Source organism: Harmonia axyridis, chromosome 4, assembly GCF_914767665.1.
Source record: "Harmonia axyridis chromosome 4, icHarAxyr1.1, whole genome shotgun sequence".
Classification (NCBI taxonomy): Eukaryota; Metazoa; Arthropoda; class Insecta; order Coleoptera; family Coccinellidae; genus Harmonia; species Harmonia axyridis.
Genome location: NC_059504.1, coordinates 42,976,836 through 42,995,180, shown reverse-complemented (window position 1 = coordinate 42,995,180; position 18,345 = coordinate 42,976,836). Strand labels below are relative to the sequence as shown.

The 18,345-nt window shown below is 33.0% G+C and overlaps 1 protein-coding gene and 3 non-coding genes across 11 annotated transcripts in view; 1 reads left to right on the top strand and 3 right to left on the bottom strand.

The window, feature by feature from the left end:
• LOC123679041 (voltage-dependent L-type calcium channel subunit beta-2) overlaps nucleotides 1-18,345 on the top strand; it is a 254,751-nt gene that overhangs the window by 56,197 nt on the left and 180,209 nt on the right. The window lies entirely within an intron of this gene.
• On the bottom strand, nucleotides 15,861-15,932 carry Trnae-uuc. Its single transcript has one exon. It is a non-coding gene; the product is annotated as a tRNA-Glu (tRNA).
• On the bottom strand, nucleotides 16,176-16,247 carry Trnae-uuc. The gene has a single exon. It is a non-coding gene; the product is annotated as a tRNA-Glu (tRNA).
• Nucleotides 17,195-17,266, bottom strand: Trnae-cuc. The gene has a single exon. It is a non-coding gene; the product is annotated as a tRNA-Glu (tRNA).

The following is an 18,345-nucleotide window of genomic DNA, read 5'->3' as shown; positions in this document are numbered from 1 at the left end:
TAAGTACATAATTGTTTTAAGAAACACATATGAACAATCTTGGATGTTTCAGAGAAGATTTTTTCGTACTTATGATTTGTATGGACTCATGAATATCAATAAATATTATAGGAGAATTAATGATCGTCTTGGGTACTGACAGGCTCAGAAACGACTTCAGTTTGAACTAGAGATTCATCAAGCCAAGTAGCTTGACATTTCAACCAACTACTTGACTTGAAAATCAAGCTCGTGATAAATTACATACTTGCGCTTGACTTGATTTTAGATATTTATTGCTTGACTTGATATCAAGATACTTGATATTACTTGAGCTTGATATGCACGGCATATATTTCTGCAATATCGTGCGCGCTTAGACTAAATAAGGGGATTCCTCGAGCACCGAAAGACTGAAGAATTCGCCAGTGTGACTTTATTAGCAGTTTTCTTACATATCTATGAAATCTATTGGTAGCTTTTTGGTAGTTTCAGAAATATCTTTCCAAACTTGGCCAAAATGGCCAAGGATTTTTTATCACCGCCAGCATCTTCAGCTCCTGTTGAAAGACAATTTTCCAGAACTGCTCTCAGTGTTTAGAAAAAACCGCAATATTTAGGCGACAAATCTATAAGATGCCTCATGTATCTTAGATCCTGGATGGAAAATTATGAAATCAAACAAAGTCTGGAGTATTCTCAATATTAAGAAACTTTATTTTTATTTTGTTATGATTCATAATTTTTTTTTGTCATTTCTGAAATCTTGATTTTTCCTGATTCCAAAAATATATAACATCGTATGAGTCGGATCAATATAAATAATAGAAAATGGCCAAAAACCTCTTTTCACCTAAAAGTCTCAATATTTCTATGGTTTAACTGTTGATGAACACAGAAAAATTGAGCTTTCTACAACAAGAGCATGTCTTTCCGTCAATCTGATTATTCCTATGCTTTTCACTTATTTCTACAAAATTCGAATCTAGATATATTTTATAAATTTTTTATCTGAAAATTGATTTGGAAATAACGGAGAAACCACAAGATCGAATTTTTCAGTCGAAAGAGTTGTATTGAGATGCCTGTATCAGGAGATTATTTACATAGGTCTCCAGAATCAATACTCTCAAGTACCAATCCATTTTAATCAGCATTTGAAACAATGCATATATGATTGAACTCAATAATTTAATTACGAAGGGACAAACAAGAAATAATATTTAACCTAATAATGACAACAATTGCACAATGCACAGTCGACATCTCTTCTCGATATTTCAATGGATGAATATTTGAAACAGTGTTCAAGCTACTTAGGAAACTTTTTCCGAGTTCGTTTCGAAACTATTTGTATAAAATAAATATAGATTCGAATTTTGTAGAAATAAGTGGAAAGCAAAGAAATAATTAGATTGACGGAAGGACACTGCTCTTGTTATAGAGAGCTCAATTTTTTTGTGCTCATCAACAGTTGAAACCATAGAATTATTGAGACTCTTAAGTAAAAAAAGGTTTTTGACCATTTTCTGTTATTTATTTTAATATGAATCATACGATGTTTTTTATTTTTGAAATCAGGAAAAATCAAGCTTTCAGAAAATGACACAAAAATCTAGTGTTCCCATTTGAAAAAACATTGGGTCATAGCTACGTAAATAAAAATCCTTTTGAAAATACGAGCACGCCACTGGATTCTACGTAAAAAAATGCCTATATAATGTTTTAATTTCAGAGCTTTATTATCAGTATTAGCGGAGATATAAATGTTTTTCGATATAGCCATTTTTCCAATTTTCGCTTATAACTCGAAAACAAAAGAAGGTGGCCGAAAATGAATAATACCCTTGTTTGTTTCTCAGAAAAAGAGACCGAGAATAGGGTATCAGATTTTGTCTATCTCCTCTGGTTTAAAAGTTGTAGTGCTAAAACATCGATATTTGCCCACCCTGTACACAATTCATAAACCGAAACAAAATACAAAAGGTCAAATTTTTCAAATGGTCATCTAATCCAGCCCTGATTTCCAAGTACCGTAGACCATATCGTATAACCTACCGAAATAAAACCGTGTAAGTAATACTTGCCGAAAAGGCAAAGCCAAACCAATTTATTGTCATGGTCAAACTTCTAATAATCTAAAGTTTTAAACTTTCAACCATAAGAAGCAGTTTCAAGATCCTTTCAAAACCTGAGCCGTAATTTATGTGCTCTCGGTCCTTTGTGTCGTTGAATTATTGAGAGAAAACTAATTTTAGAATATTCCGGTAAGTCGTTAAAATAGGTAATAATGACGATGTTCTACCAGTTGAAGAACGTTTTGAGAGAATTTTTATGTCTGAATTGGATTTGGTTCATGATGCGGGATGGTTAGAAAAACTCTAAAAAATATTATTGTTATCGATTGACTGAAGAAAATCCGTCTTCATAATATTGTGATTATTTTTGAAAAAATGAAGAAAGCACTGGGGCGTAATCAGGAGTTTTTTAGTGATTGTTCATTAATTCGCCAATTGAAGACCACAATGAACGAGAGCTCAACGCTAAATTCACATAAAGGTTGAAATTTTCATTGTTTATTCTCTTCCAAAATCTGAACTAGATTAGTTCTGTTGCTAAAGAATCATAAAAAATTTTTTTTCGGTATTCTGCTTTTGTTTTCTATATTTCTGATAATGTTATCAACGTAAAAGCAGAATGCTCTAAATGGTTATTTTGTATACACGTAAAATCTGAACTCGATCAGATAAGTAATCACAGAAATATTCGGTATTTTTTCCAATATATTTCTTGAATTATTTATTATTCTGATAAGGTGATGAGCTCGAAATTTTGCACAGAGCTTGAAATGGTTGTTCTGTAATATATAATGTCAGAAGTTCAATCTTATCGGGACTTCTATCAGGGAAATACTTATTCAGTATTGAGTTTCTTTTTTTAATTCTTCTTGAATTTTTTGTGGTTCTGATAATGTGATCAGATTGAAATTTTGGAGGAAGCTTGTAGTGGTGTTTGCTTAGATCTCAGATGTGTTGGTTTTGTTGTCAAAAAAATATTCGGTGATTTTCTTTAGATATTCTTCTGGAATATCTTATGGTTCTGATCAAGCTATCAACACGAAATTTTACGCGAAGCTTGAAATAGTAATCCGTATATATAGGCATAATTTCAATTTCATCTATAAATTTTTGACAAACTGTCTTAAATATTTTCAGTATAGTAATATCCCTAGGATATTGATAATAAACAAGATAATTTTATGATAATTGAAAGTTGTTACCAAGATACGAGCTTGAGAAATTTGTCATAAAATTGGGAGGCATTTGTCAATGCCCAAGGCATATTCGGCGGAAAATTTTTTGACAAAAAATTTATCACTATCAAAATTGACTAAACAATAGATTCGTTGCTGTTCTCTGCTATAGATGATCTATTACCATTATTGCATCGTGGGCATCTCGAGCTGATTTAAATACTATATAGTCAAACGGTCAATCATAATGTCATTATTGTACTTTTTTGCAAGAGTGTGCATAAAACGTTCCACACTGTTTCTTGTTTATATTTGATCCCGTCTTTCTTTCTTATATTGATCGCTTATCTTTTAGTATCAACGTCAATTCTTCTAAACTCCTGTGTTCTTTCAATTCACATTCTCGTTCGCAGCAAAAATCCATAAATATTCCCTAAATATATTTGTGACTGTATGTTGCATTTCTGGGAATATTTCTTTGGTTAGCACATTCACACTTTCTTATACGCATTGCCAAAACGGGACTTTTTGAAATTTCTTTTGAATGAAGTTGTCAAACTCAATCGCGTTGTCATAGTCATTGATAATTGCACTGAATGCTGCTAGTTACATAGTCAAATAAGCGAGGTAAGCGGCTATATCTGAGGATCCACTCATCGTAGAAAGTTGTGGTAGAAGTTTTTACCACTAAAGTGTACAAGAAAACACACTGGAAATTGTTTTGAAGTTCATACCTCTACCGCTAGGGGGCGTAATAGCTATCGTCGAGTAGAAAAATGAATTTTACTCGAAAATGTTTCATATAAAGTTAAAAAAAAAATATCATCACTGTAATCCTTGGAGAATTCTCTATCTTTTTGAATTGTCACTTTACAATTTACGACATCAAATAAGGGTAGGGGAAAGGGAGAAATCTGGCTGATTGAAATGCCTGTAACTTCAGTTTGGCTCAACATTTTTGAGAAAATTAGATCTCGCCTGAGAGGTAATATCTTGTTGATTGTAGACAAAATATACTCATAATAAATTTGTTTTTGCTGCTTTCGATAGGGGGCGCTAAGTCAGAAGTCTATTGTTTTGTTCATTTTACTCCGAAATTTCGAATGTAATGATAGAATTTTCTTAAAAGAAACAGAAGTTCCATCAAATTTGCATGAAAAAACCTGAAGGTCGCAAAGCGATAGTTTCAGGCGATCTAGAGTTATGGCCGAAAGAAGATATTCTTCAACTGATGCACTAAAATTTATTTTTCTACTCGACGATAGCTATTACGCCCCCTAGCGGTAGATGTATGAGCTTCAAAGCAATTTCCAGTGTGTTTTCTTGTACAATTTAGTGGTAAAAATTTTTACCGCAAGTCTCTACGATGAGTGGATCCTGAGATATAGCCGCTTACCTCGCTTATTTGCCCACCCTGTACACTACTTTTTCCAATAAATCTGGTCGTATGGCGTTAATGGTGTCTACAATATTGGCTTCCATTGCTTCAAGAGTAGCTGGTTTGTTAATATAAACCAATGACTTAACAAAGCCCCATACAAAATAATCGAAAGGCTTTGAGTCACATGAATGAGGGGGGCCAGTTAACAAGACCACTTCTGAAAATAAAGTTGGCACCAAATTGATTTTGGTATAAATAAATGGGAACAGATCAATTTTTTTTCAAAGTAAATTTCCACAATTTGCAAGCCTTGTTCTGACGTTGAACGATTCATGAAGAATTGCCAAACCTTACTGAACAGAAATGTCAATACAGTTTGACATACTGAACTGTCATACCATAGAAAACAACCATCAAAACATCACATGCATAGACTAACTAAACACATGCAGCTAAAAGAATACTTGGTAGAAGGAAATGATAAATATTCTTGGAGAATCCGCAATATTTTTCATTTCAAAATATACCAGATCAGATAAACTGTGACCATTTAAAATATTATTCGATTCATTCCCATTATTTGATATAATAATCTGGAGTAAAAACTAATAACACGTTTGTTTTGACTGTCTACATATTTCTGGGAAAAAATAAATAACTATGATAAAACGATCGTCCTTTCTTGGTTTTCTTCAATGAATGCAGGTACTTATTCTGTTGAATAGTCCATACAAAATTCAAATGAAACCACCCATCGAGAGCAGAGCGGACGACCAGCAAAGAAAGCCGTCTAGATGTGCCACTTCAATCAATTCTCGCATAAAATTTTCTAGTTAATTAAATATAATAACCAATTCACCGAGAAAATTCTATGTCTCAAATACACTAAAACGTAACGGAAAATAACAACTAACACCGAAGTCATTTTTGACGTTCACACACTAATTAATTTTTTTATGAACGTTTATGAAAATCGGTTCATGTGTTCCGACACCATGAGTTGAGGTCCCAAATCATAGACAGAGTCGATCAAGGACACGTAATTATTAATTTCGTATAAACTCAATTCAATTCATTGTATCGAACAAAAAGACCTGAAACAGAACTGGTTTGATATTCAATATCTACACCTTCTTATTTTGTGTAGAGCAATTGTTGTGCCACACAATTCCTGTCATGATATTCAGGTCTGAAAGAATAATATCATGACTCTTAGACGCTATTATTCTTCAATTACTTCATATTGAAACAATCTGATAAAAATTAATTGCTTGTTAAGCTTCTTTTAATTCAGACCCTATCAGAATGGGTCGACTATTATTACGTTTAGATATTAGGAAGGTTCTATGGTAATTTTTTTGGACGATTGTTTCATCACGACATGATATTATGATTATTGGATTCAAACATTTAATTTTTTGTTGGAAGATCATGTGCCCTCAGATAATACTGTAGATTTTGAGGGAATGTGTTATGGTATTCACTCAAATAATCCAAGAAACTACTGAAATATCTTTTAAAGATAATTTTGTATGGAATTCAGTACAGAATTTGTCATCAAAAACAGCCCTCAATATTTTTCGAAATTCTGCTTCAATTTTCTATGGTTTTGATATAAATTTTGCACGACGTTCGAAATGATCTATTTATTTAATTTAATAATTTTTTATTTAATAATATTTATTTCGAAAATCTTACACATACACTTTTACAATATATATATAATCAGAACGAAATATATGTCAAAGAAAAAAACAAATATAAATTCTATGTTGGAGAATTGAGATACTCATGGATTGTATATGGTTCAAGATCTAGTAAAAACTTGTGTAATTCTTTTTTGAATCTATTTTGTTGATCAATTTGCCTTATTCTTGGTGGCAATTTGTTATAGTACTTCATGCAAGAATACTTTGCTCCTCTCTCCGTTACAGTCAATCTATGAACTGGATATACATATAAACAATTTCTATTATTATGAGAATGTGATGGCAAATTTGAACTGAAGTAATCTCTATTCTTGAAAAGAAACATTATACACTCTTCAATGTGTAGCGCTATTACTGTTAGAAAATTGCTACTCTTGAAATAACCTCTGCATGAAGCTCTAAAATCAAGTTTATTTATTGTCCTGACTGCTCTTTTCTGTGTCTTAAATATATTGTCCACTGCTCTGACACTACCATAAAAAATTAAACCATATCTAACGAGGGATTCAAAATTTGAATTTCAAATATATACGCGAAATCTCATCCTCATTCAGGGGCGTCACTAGGGGGGGAAACAGGGGAACCACCCCATAAAATTTTTGCTGGCCCCCGGAAATATCGCATGACCAAAAATTACAACATGAATTTCAACGTAAACTATTCTGGAATCCTAATCCCCCCCCCTAAAGAAATCCCGTTCCCCTTCAAAAAATCCTGGCCCCCTCCTTGGTCTCCCTATCATTGAAAGCAGGTGCTGCCACAGTCCCGATCTTATCTGTTGTCAAGGAAATATTGGGTACTTTTGTTCCAATATTCTTCTTGAATTTTCTATTATTTTTTACAATCAATCTTAAAATTGATATTTTATATTGATACCCGAAATCTCAACTTGCCTTTCAAGTATCGGAAATATTGGGTAATTTTTTTATTATTAAACTCTACTAATTAATTTTTGGTTCGGATTGTTGAGAAATCCATAAACCAATATAATTTTCAATTACGAATAATTAATAACAATTCTTGAAATATCACATTTAGTTATCGAATCATCGAATTTTAGTTTCTTTCTGTGTTTTCCGGAAGTCACAGACTACTTGCACACAGTTAGAAATTGCAATTTTTCCTCATTTAAGTTCTTCCTCGATAACTCTTAAAGTATTCATTTTAGGTATAGGGTTCGCATGAGTAACCCCCATTATTTTTGAACGTTGAATCGACTGAAATAATAAAAAATATAGGTTCTAATTTGAAAATCTTGAGTTTTGATGAATTTGAGTTGTCCAAGTTCATGATCTTCTTATAAACACCCTGTACATTCTTGATCCGTACTGCAAACAGTCTTATAATAAGGAAATTCATTTACATAGTTTTGAATTTCTGATATTTCTTTACGAAGTTGCTATTAGACCTTATAGAACAGGACAACTTAGCATTGGCCCTATTTATTGACCTCATAAAAGCCTATGACTGCTTATCAAGATCATCTATATTGAAGAACCTCAAACAAATGGGAATTTGAGGAAATGCATTATTGTGGTTGGAATCCTACCTAACAGACAGGAAGCAGAGAGTTGTGATCAAGAAATCTGGAATAAAAGCCAAATCATCGATAGAGCAATGTCAACACGGAGTGCCACAGGGAAGTGTTTTAGGACCAATATTGTTTATTTTATTTGTTAATGACCTCTATAACATCCTTGAGGAAGATTTATTATGGTTACAGTATATGGAGTTTACATTTTGGAATGTTTGAAATTGTTGTTCAAAAACAGGGAAAAGTTTGATCTTCAAGTCAATAATAGAGACCCTATGAGATCCAGAGATTTTCATTATCCGATACATCGTCTTACTCTAACAGAGAAGCATTCACACTATATGTGTATTAGATTATTTAATCATTCACCGCAGCAGCTAAAGGTTTCTGGGTCTTATGGAAGATATATCCAGAACATTAAAGAATTTTGGATGAATTTGGAACCATATTTTCTGAATGAATTTTTCAGGGGTCACTAGTTACTTTTTGGTTTTTGACGTCACTCGTTTACATTTTATGTAATCATTCTAGGGATTATTATGTAGATTACAATATGAAATAAAGAAATATTTATTATCATTATTAAAATTTTTCAATATTAATTTCTATGTATATGATTTTTTCGTCTTACATTTCAGGGATATATTTTGGGAAGAAAGTAGAAATGATAAATTACTAAAGTGTAAAATTATTTGCAGTATTATTTAAATTTCAGATGCTACATATTTTGAAACGTAAAATTTGAAAATTTCGATGGGATTCAATATTGTCTCAAGGGATTCCGAAATTTCATCATTGAAAATAGCAAACCAATAATGGATGTATAGATGAAATCTATATCTACATGTACTGAATAATACAGAGAGAATCGTATGAAGGTATTGTACTTGAATAATATAAAAGATTCATTTTTATGAAATGTTTTTTCTTCGGATCCTGAGGATGAATTGAAAACTAAAAGTAATTTCGTCAGAGATGAAATATTGCCAATGAAATTGAATGAAAATTATCACACTACGACTCCATATCAATCTAGCTAGAGAAGCAGCTTTCTATTAACACCTTTTCAATTCTGTTGATGTTCAATGGAGCTTGACCAAAATATGTTCATATTAGGTACAACGAATTCTACAGTTTACCGTCTCCAAGAAAACAAGTCAGAAATAATTTCAAACGTCAATTACCAGCAGGTAGCCACATATACGATGGTATTTGTCATCAATATTTCTCACATAAAATCCCCAAAATATACATAAAACGTTATTAGCATATCGGACCATAGCATGTATTCCAAGTAAACAACTTAATAAACCGATGGAAATACATTAGACGAAATGCGCTTCATTTATAAGGAGATATGTAAGGATATCCAGTATGTTAAAAAGACGTTCTCATTAAAATTTGGTCTTTGGTACCGTTTTCACCATTTCATGGCGACAATTAAGATAAAGGTCAGGCCTCCTAATTAAAATCAAATATCCAAAGTTTTAGTGCTGATGACAATATTTTATTCATATAAATCGACTCTTCGATGTTGATGGCTTAGAGAGTTCGTTGAAATTAATAAACATTTCACAAATGGATTTGATCTCATTATTATCATGAATAAAGTACTCATTGAAAGAACTTTATTTTTCGATATGTTTTTCACAGAATTTCAATTCATTTTCTGCTATAGATATTTCAAAATTAATATATATTCATCTTTGACGATTCTCAACATGAACCAAAACTAATAAATAAAAACACAATATGATATTAAACACGGCAATAGCTATTTGTGTATTAAAAGCGCAAAATGATATATTGTAGATTGAAAGAGACAGTCTTTTGGAATCGATATTACACAAAAGATTTTTTCTACAAAGTAAGCCATCTACAATCATTTTGTTCTTCCATTTTTGCTGCTTCACCTTCACATATACGATTATTATTTCGGAAATTTTTTACTCAAATGAAATATGTCATTTATTCATTGTCTTTGGATACTGTGAGCAATGCATATTTGATATTCATACATTGGCGTACAACTTTGCCACCGCCATTTTTTTCCTAAATTCCGCGCTATATTGTGAAAAACTGGTTATACATTTATGATTCAAAGAATTGTCCATCGCTGGCCACTACTTTATCCCATCTTTTTGGCTACGTTCTAACCCTCTTTTGAAAAACCTGGTCATTTTTTGAAGCGATCCACGAATCGATCCAATTTTTCACTTCTTCAAAAGACCGAAAGTGCTGGTCAATTAGGCCGTGTGTCATTGGTCGAAATAAGTGATAGTTCGAGGGAGCAACGTCTTGAGAATAAGGTGTGTGGGGTTGAACCTTCCATTTCAACTTTCCCAAGTATATCATGGCCACTTTCGCAACAATGGTTCAAGCATTGTCATGCTGTAAAATCACTTTATCATGTCTGTCGTTGTATTGTGACCGATTGTCTTTCAAGGCACGGCTCAAACGCATTTATTGCGTTCAATAACAATTGTCTCTGATTGTTTCAGTCGGTTTTAACAACTCTTACACTGCGCTAATCTGGTCCCACCAAATACTGAGTATGACCTTGGAACCGTGAATATTCGATTTGGTCGTCGACGTAGAAGCATGGCCGGTATATCCCCATGTTTTTCTGCGGTTGAGATTATCGTAATGAACCCATTTTTCGTCTCCAGTCATAATGCGATGCAGAAATCCCTTCCGTCTTTGCCTTGCAAGTTGCTGTTCACAAGCAAACAAACGCCGTTCAACATCTCCCGGCGTCAACTCATACGGCACCCAATTTCCTTGTTTCTGAATCATTCCCATGACATTCAGGCGTTTGAAAATTGCTTGTTGCGTCACTCCCAATGATTTTGCCAATTCTTGTTAAGTTTGACACAAGCCTTGATCAAGTAATGCCCCCAATTCTTCATATTCGAAATCCTCCTCTCTTTCACCGCGATGTTGGTCTTCGACGTCAAAATCACCATTCTTGATGCGTTGAAACCAATCTCGGCACGTTCTTTCACTAATACCGTCCTCGCCTAGATATTTGAGAGTATTCGATGAGCCTCAGCCTCAAATTTCTTCATATTAAATAAAATTAAAACTTCTCGCAAATAACGAGAATTAGGCTCTTAAGCTGACATTTTAATCTAGAATAACTTTATGTGTAGACACAAATCGACTGATATTTCGAAGGCGTTATGTTTTCAAATACCTAAGCTTATTGTATGACATCTGCGATCTATTCATTTCGACTACCACTTATCGCTACGCTACAGTCATCTATTGCAAAACGGCGGAAGCAAAGTTTTACACCTAATAGTTAATAATTGGGAGAGCGAGCGTTTTTTTTAGTCGCTTAATAAATTAGTCTTCAATATCTTTAATTTTTTCAAGTTGAAAAAGAAATATATTACTTATGTTGAAAACATGAAAGAAACTTGATTCGGGGAGTCCACATTACCTATATTTCTGTAGCAATTTATCAGATCTAATTGAAGTTTCTCAGAGAATATGATAACATAGTTTATAAAAAACGCAACAAAGTTTTCACTTCTCAAAGCGAATCAATTATCCGAAAGCATATCTAACTAAACGTTGATTTCTGGTTGTGAGAAAGGTTACTTGAAATAAACTCCAGCCTTTCTTTACAAAGAGTATGATCATCTTTACATGCTACAAGAATAATTATTATCTATCGTGTAGGCCTCTGGGTATTTCACCTGTATGCCCTTGTACAATGATGTTTTAGGTGAATGATTCATAATTGTGTTTCGCATTCAACTGTTTGTTATTCGTGGTTGGTTACACTATGAATTGTAAAACGACTGAAGTTAATTAGGTATATACAGGCATAATTATCGAATCGATATAGGTAGGCCACAATAAGGAACAATTATAAATCTTTCATTTTATAACCCAGATCAGTATTGTTTTAAATCTTATTTCACATGATTTCTGAGGTGGAAATTATAGTGAAAAATGGTCAATTTAGTTCTGAAACGGTCTATCACCTTTGAAAGGCAACCAAAAATAATATTAATACACGGTAGAACAACACCACTATTTGGATTTTTGAACAACAGAACGATTTTAAGCTAAAAGTTATTTTTATCTTCATATCTTCGTTGTTAGGCTGATGAGATTTAACATATTTGACATTTAATGCAGTTAAGAGGTGGAGCCATTTACTTTAATTCACGAATATCTTCTATTTAGCTCAATGAACAATTCAAAGCTTTGCTTCGTATACACTTTTATTGAATCGAAGACACTTCTTCAATATCCGTTGGCGCTTAGTTTGATGAGTTCACACCTCAGAGTAATGAACATAGATAGAGGGAGCATATTTCATTTTCAGTAAGCAGATTTTGTCCTCAACATGAACTATCAAATTTGACATGAAGCGTGCGGAAATAAAACCTATCAGTGATACGATATTTCACTCAATTCGCGAATTTCTCCACAAAGAACACAATTCTTATGTGTCATAGTGAATCAACGTTTCATATTAACTCGAAATATATTGAAATAAATACCTGAATATATCAGAAATTAGGAAAACAAACTTCAAGCGCGCCAAATAATAATAAATAAAACGACGTGAAAGAAAGGATGACACTAGGAGAGCAATAGTTGTCAAACCTTGGATTTCAGCAGGTAGATAAAGAAAATCATAAATATTCTGCATATTATAAATTCGACAATTAAGAAAAAATTTCGGATTCCAAATATTCAAATTGCCTAAGCATTCAATTGGGAATCACTCAAATAAATATATTTCATTTAATATAATATACATTTATAATGATATAATAAAATTGAGGATTTGAAGATATATCCGACAACGTAATATAACCATGCTGGGGACATGTAAAAATTGCGTATACTTCCTCTATTTATGTTTATTACTCTATGCTTCACACCGATGAAGCAATCCAAATAATGGGACTATTTATTTCATAAATAAAACTCAACAAGTCTAATACTTGGTCAAATACTATGATTCAAAAGATCCTTGTCAAAATTTTGGCTCAAAGAATCGAGTCTGGATCGAAATAGGGAAAGTTGAGAGTCGTTATATTCGTTGATGTTCGAAAGATAGATAAGAAGAAGAAGAAAAATCAAGAAGAACTGCTCGACCTCACAACTTATTCTCAGATCTTTACCCCAGATCTTTTTGAAGACGTCAGAATAATGCTTCAGGAATAGAAATTTGGCTGTAAATATGGAAAAGAAGAATATATTTACAGAAAATTATCGAAAAATTACAGGACCATTCGAGTAGATGTCTTGAAGGTGACTAAGTTGACGAATAAATTTTTAAGAAAAATTGTTTTTAAATAGTTAGATCCGAGAGAAATGTTTTCTGTTAGAATTTCAATGTTCTACAAAATATTTCCTACTCAAGCTTGAGCACATATTGTTGTTCTTCATTCCAAAATCGTTATTCTTCAAATATCAGAAAAACATGTCATCTTTTTTAAACTTACAAGGCAAATGTCCAGCAATTCTGTTCGATTGTCATTGAACAGAGATAACATGCCAATCTTTCAATTCCATAAACATCTAAAATATTCATAGTGGGTTTTACTACTTTGTGTCCAGTTATAATGTGTTTTTGAATATCTGTGAAAATACAACAATTCCATTTACATTTACGAAATCATTGAGATAATGTTTTCTAAACTCCGTGAAACCCAGATGGGATCTCAATCTGAATATCCTGTTCTAGAACGAAACATGAAGATTTGGTTATTTCGACAACAAATATCACTTTATGCAAATTACTCAACGTTACATTCTAGATCTGATAGTACTAGTTAAGATACATCTTAAATTATACATCGATGTTGAATCGGTAACAGCTTTCTATTTATATTCTGTGTGCATCCTGACATTAATTTCGGGCCGTTCTTTAAATAAGTCGTTTGATATTTTTATTGCTTTAATAAATGAAAATTAATTTCTCCTAGGAAACGGATGACAGTCTCAAATGCCATCGCAAACCGATTTAATGACGTCGTTGGTAGAAATTGAGTATCGTCTTCGATGACAGGAATAGAAATGGAAGGGACGGATGCCTTAGAAAAAAACTCGGGTTATTTTTCGAAATGATATGCAAAATCAATGTACACATGAAATGGGATACCTACTTACTTCCTTATCCATTTTTTAAGAAAAATTATCAGGCTTCGAATGTTGCTTCTTGATTAATTTTCTTTGGAGGAATATGATATTGATGTTGACACAAAAAAGGCTCAATTTATCGGAAATAATTTCTGAAACGATGGGGTAAATAGAGAAATTATTTCCGTTTTTGATCACGAAATTAAAAAAAACTGATTTTAGAATAGTAACACACTGTATATAATGCAGCAACATCGCTAGGTATTGCATTCAATAACAAGACACAATAATTGCATGCTGGAAATCTGGAATAAGAAAATTTCCGAACCACATCTCTATCAAACATAGATAGGGGGAGCATATGTCTTTTTCAGCACACAAATTTTGTCCCCAACATGAACTATCAAATTTGACATGAAGCGCGCGGAAATGAAAACATATCAGTAATACGATATTTCATTCAATTCTCGACTTTCTCCAAAAGAACGATCTTCTTATGTCCTATAGTGAATCAACGTTTCATATTAACTTAAAATATATTGAAATAAATACCTAAAATGTCAGAAATTCAGAAAACAAACTTCAAGCGCGCCTAACGAGGTGAAAAAGGCGATGACACTAGGAGAGCAAAAGTTCCAAACCTTGGATTTCAGCAGGTAGATACAGAAAATAATAAATATTTTGCTTATTATAACTTCGATAATTATGACAAATATCGGATTCCTAATATTCAAATTGCCATATTTTAACGGGAATCACTCAATTAAATATATTTCATTCAATATAATATACATTCATAACGATATAGTAAAATTGTGGATTTGAAAATATATCACAATCCGACAACGTAATCTAACCATGTTGGGGACATGTAAAAATTGCGTATTCTCCCTCTATTTATGTTTATTATTCTATGGGTAACATTCATCCAACATTTCAGTTCAGAAATTATTTGCTGAGTCATTTTTGGGATACGGGTTCAAGCATTTTATTGTGCACAAATAACCCTTTTTTTAGAAGAGGATTGATTATGAAAGAGTACTACTCGTTTGTTACAAAACCAGTGAAAATTTCATCGGTTTTCAAGAACTGCCAAAAACAATTGTGGCCACTGTCTACCAAACACAATCAAATTGATATTATATGCAATTAATCTTTCAGAGGTTGTGGTATTGGGTCGGTAGGTTAAAATCAATAAATCACTTCCTGAGTTCTTGATGAGTGTTTAAAAATAATATTTTCTCACCAAATAATAATCAATACCAAATCAAAAATTTGTGCTTGATATAATTTCGCATTTAAACCAAAAGCTATGAATCTATTGTCTAGTGAACTTTTATTCAATTATTTCTGATTGAAAATTGAACTATCCTGTCAAACGATCCAATCAACAGCCAGGGACCATATTCTCGACATGTGATCTTTCAAAATATATACATTCAGTGTTCAGAGCACTGAAAGTACGTATATGTTTTGAAAGATCACTTGTCGAGAATACGGTTCCAGGTCTGTACTAATGCTTACAATTAGTCGAATCGTTAAAATATTTTTAATCGCATTGTTAGGAATCGACTTCACCTGGTACTTTCCTCAAATGATCTTTAATTTTATAAGTTGATATGAATGTAGTGTCGGACTTTACTAGTTGTAACCTGTTTTCAGATTTTTAAAACGTGGAAAGTTGAAAACGATAATTTGAATTCATCTCTTATCTTTGCCATTCAACAAATAAATCTGAAAGTACCGCTTTTATATCAGAAAATTAGATATTCAAATGAAATGAGTTCATTCTATAAACATGTATATATCAAGATTTCGATTTTTTTTTCTATTGGAATCTTTAAAAAAAATATATTCATTTTTTTTTCTATTGGAATCTTTAAAAAAAATATATTCCGATACCGGGAATCGAACCCGAGCCTCCTGGGTGAAAGCCAGGTATCCTAGCCACTAGACCATATCGGATATTGTAAGTGCTTTAGCTAAAGAAGAGTCCCAGCATGAGTGAGGTTTTTCTGCCAGTATTTCTCAAATATCGAGGCCAAGAAAATTAGAATTTATATCAAATTTGTAGCAATAATTTCATAGAGCTAACGAATATCTCCAAATTTAAATTTCAATTATACTCTTTGAATAAGCTTGCAGTGAATGTTTGTTTGCCTGAAAAATGGCCAAAATTTCTTTTATTCGAATCTACAAAAAAAATTCTTCCGATACCGGGAATCGAACCCGAGCCTCCTGGGTGAAAGCCAGGTATCCTAGCCACTAGACCATATCGGATATTGTTCTACTTCTTTATGTGCCGTCTTGTTTAAGGAGGTTGGCTATCATCATGGCGATTTTTACCCTTGAAGTTGCGGATCTGAACAATTCAACAGAGCTACTGTTGTACCACTGCCTTAGGTTGTTCAACCAGGAGATGCGTCTTCTTCCTATACTTCTTTTACCCTGTATTTTCCCCTGTATAATGGTTTGCAACAGCGTATACCTCTCCCCTCTCATCACGTGGCCCAGATACTGCAATTTTCTGATCTTGACTGTGTCGACTATTTCCTTCTCCTTTCCCATTCTTCTCAACACCTCCTTGTTCGTTGTTCTGCTCACCCAGCTTATTCTGAGGATTCTTCGATATGTCCACATCTCGAATGCTTCCAGCTTATCGGTGTCGCATTTCTTAAGCGTCCAGGCCTCCATCCCATATAGCAGTACTGGAAATACGTAGCATTTAAGCATTCTGATTTTAAGATGTAGACTGAGATCTGTTCTGGTTAATGCATTCCTCATTTATATTGTTTGTTATTAGGGCTGAATGCAGAAGAACACTCTCATAATGCGTACTTTTTCTACCAGTATTTCCCAAATGGGTTAATTTAAGTTATCTTTTGTTCCCCAGAAGTTATGTTTACAGTGAGGTAATGGTAATATAAGAAGTTACTTATTGCTTTTCCATAAACGAATATACTCACATTATGAAATAATTTTTTCGAAATTTATTATCTACCTGTTTTTACATCATAATAATATAATGCATGCCATTTTAAAGCTGTCTGAATCGAAGTCAGAAAATTAGTATTTGTACCAAATTTGGGCCAATAATTTCAATTAGATAACGAATATCTCCAAATTCAAATTTTAATTCTACTATCAGGAACAGCATGTAGTGACTCTTTGTTTGCCTAAGACATGGCCAACCTTTCGAATTTTTCTATTCAAATCTGTAAAAAAGATTCCGATACCGGGAATCGAACCCGAGCCTCCTGGGTGAGAGCCAGGTATCCTAGCCACTAGACCATATCGGATGTTGTTAGGGAGTTAGCATAACAAGAGTTCCAGCCTGTAGGTATATCTTTTCTTCCAGTATTTTTCAATCAGGTTAATTTTATAAAAGTTAACTTTTGTTTCCCAACAGTTATATTTCGAATTGTTTTTATACTTTTACAGGGAGGTAATATACAAATTTACATATTTCTTTTGCATTAACGCATATACCTACATGGCCGGCGTTAGGTGTGAAACAGTGAAGCGACCGTTTCAGGAGCCTCTGTTTGAGTTGTGGCAATTTGGCCCAGTTTGCTGGCCGCCTCTTCATATTGCAAACTTGTTCTTAGAATATAATAAGGTTTTTATTATTAATATTATTATTATATTCTTCTCTGTTATTGTTCTTCTCCGTTTCGTTTGTCAATATTCTCTGCAATGAAAATCTCCAAACCGCCTTTACTAAGCCGCCTGGACCAGGCGCAGATCCAGGGGGGGAACTGGGGGAACGTTTCCCCCAAATGGCCCGGGCACCTCTTAAATTTTGATGGCCCTCCTAGAATTTGACATACTAAGGCTTAAATAATTACAAGATCAGCAAAAATTTCACCTTCAATACATTTTGTGAAAACCCATATTAATGAACGACAAAAAATGACGTCCCAAAATGGCGGAAGTGTCTGGAGTCCACATTTTCAGTATTTTAAGTATCTAAAAGTTCAATATTCTTCATTCTATAGAATTCAATTTTTGTAACGCACGATTGCAAGATTACCTATTCATCGGAAGGAGAATGTTCTGTATTATCATCGGAGCAGGTACTGTTTTTTTTTTGAGAGGTGGGTTTTGGTATTGCGGTAGGTCATGATGTAATTGATGCTTTTTGAGTCGGGGCGCCGAAAAATTCTTTGATTCAGGTGCCAAAATTACTCACGCTGGCCTTAGTTACGCTATTATCATTATAATTTTTTAGAAAATAATTATCTACCCCTATTTACATGATAATAATTTATGCATTCGATTTCGAGCTTGCAGGATCGAAACCAAAAAAATTATAATTTATATCAAAGTTTAACAATAACTTCATTACGGTAATAAATATATGTAATTTTCAATTATA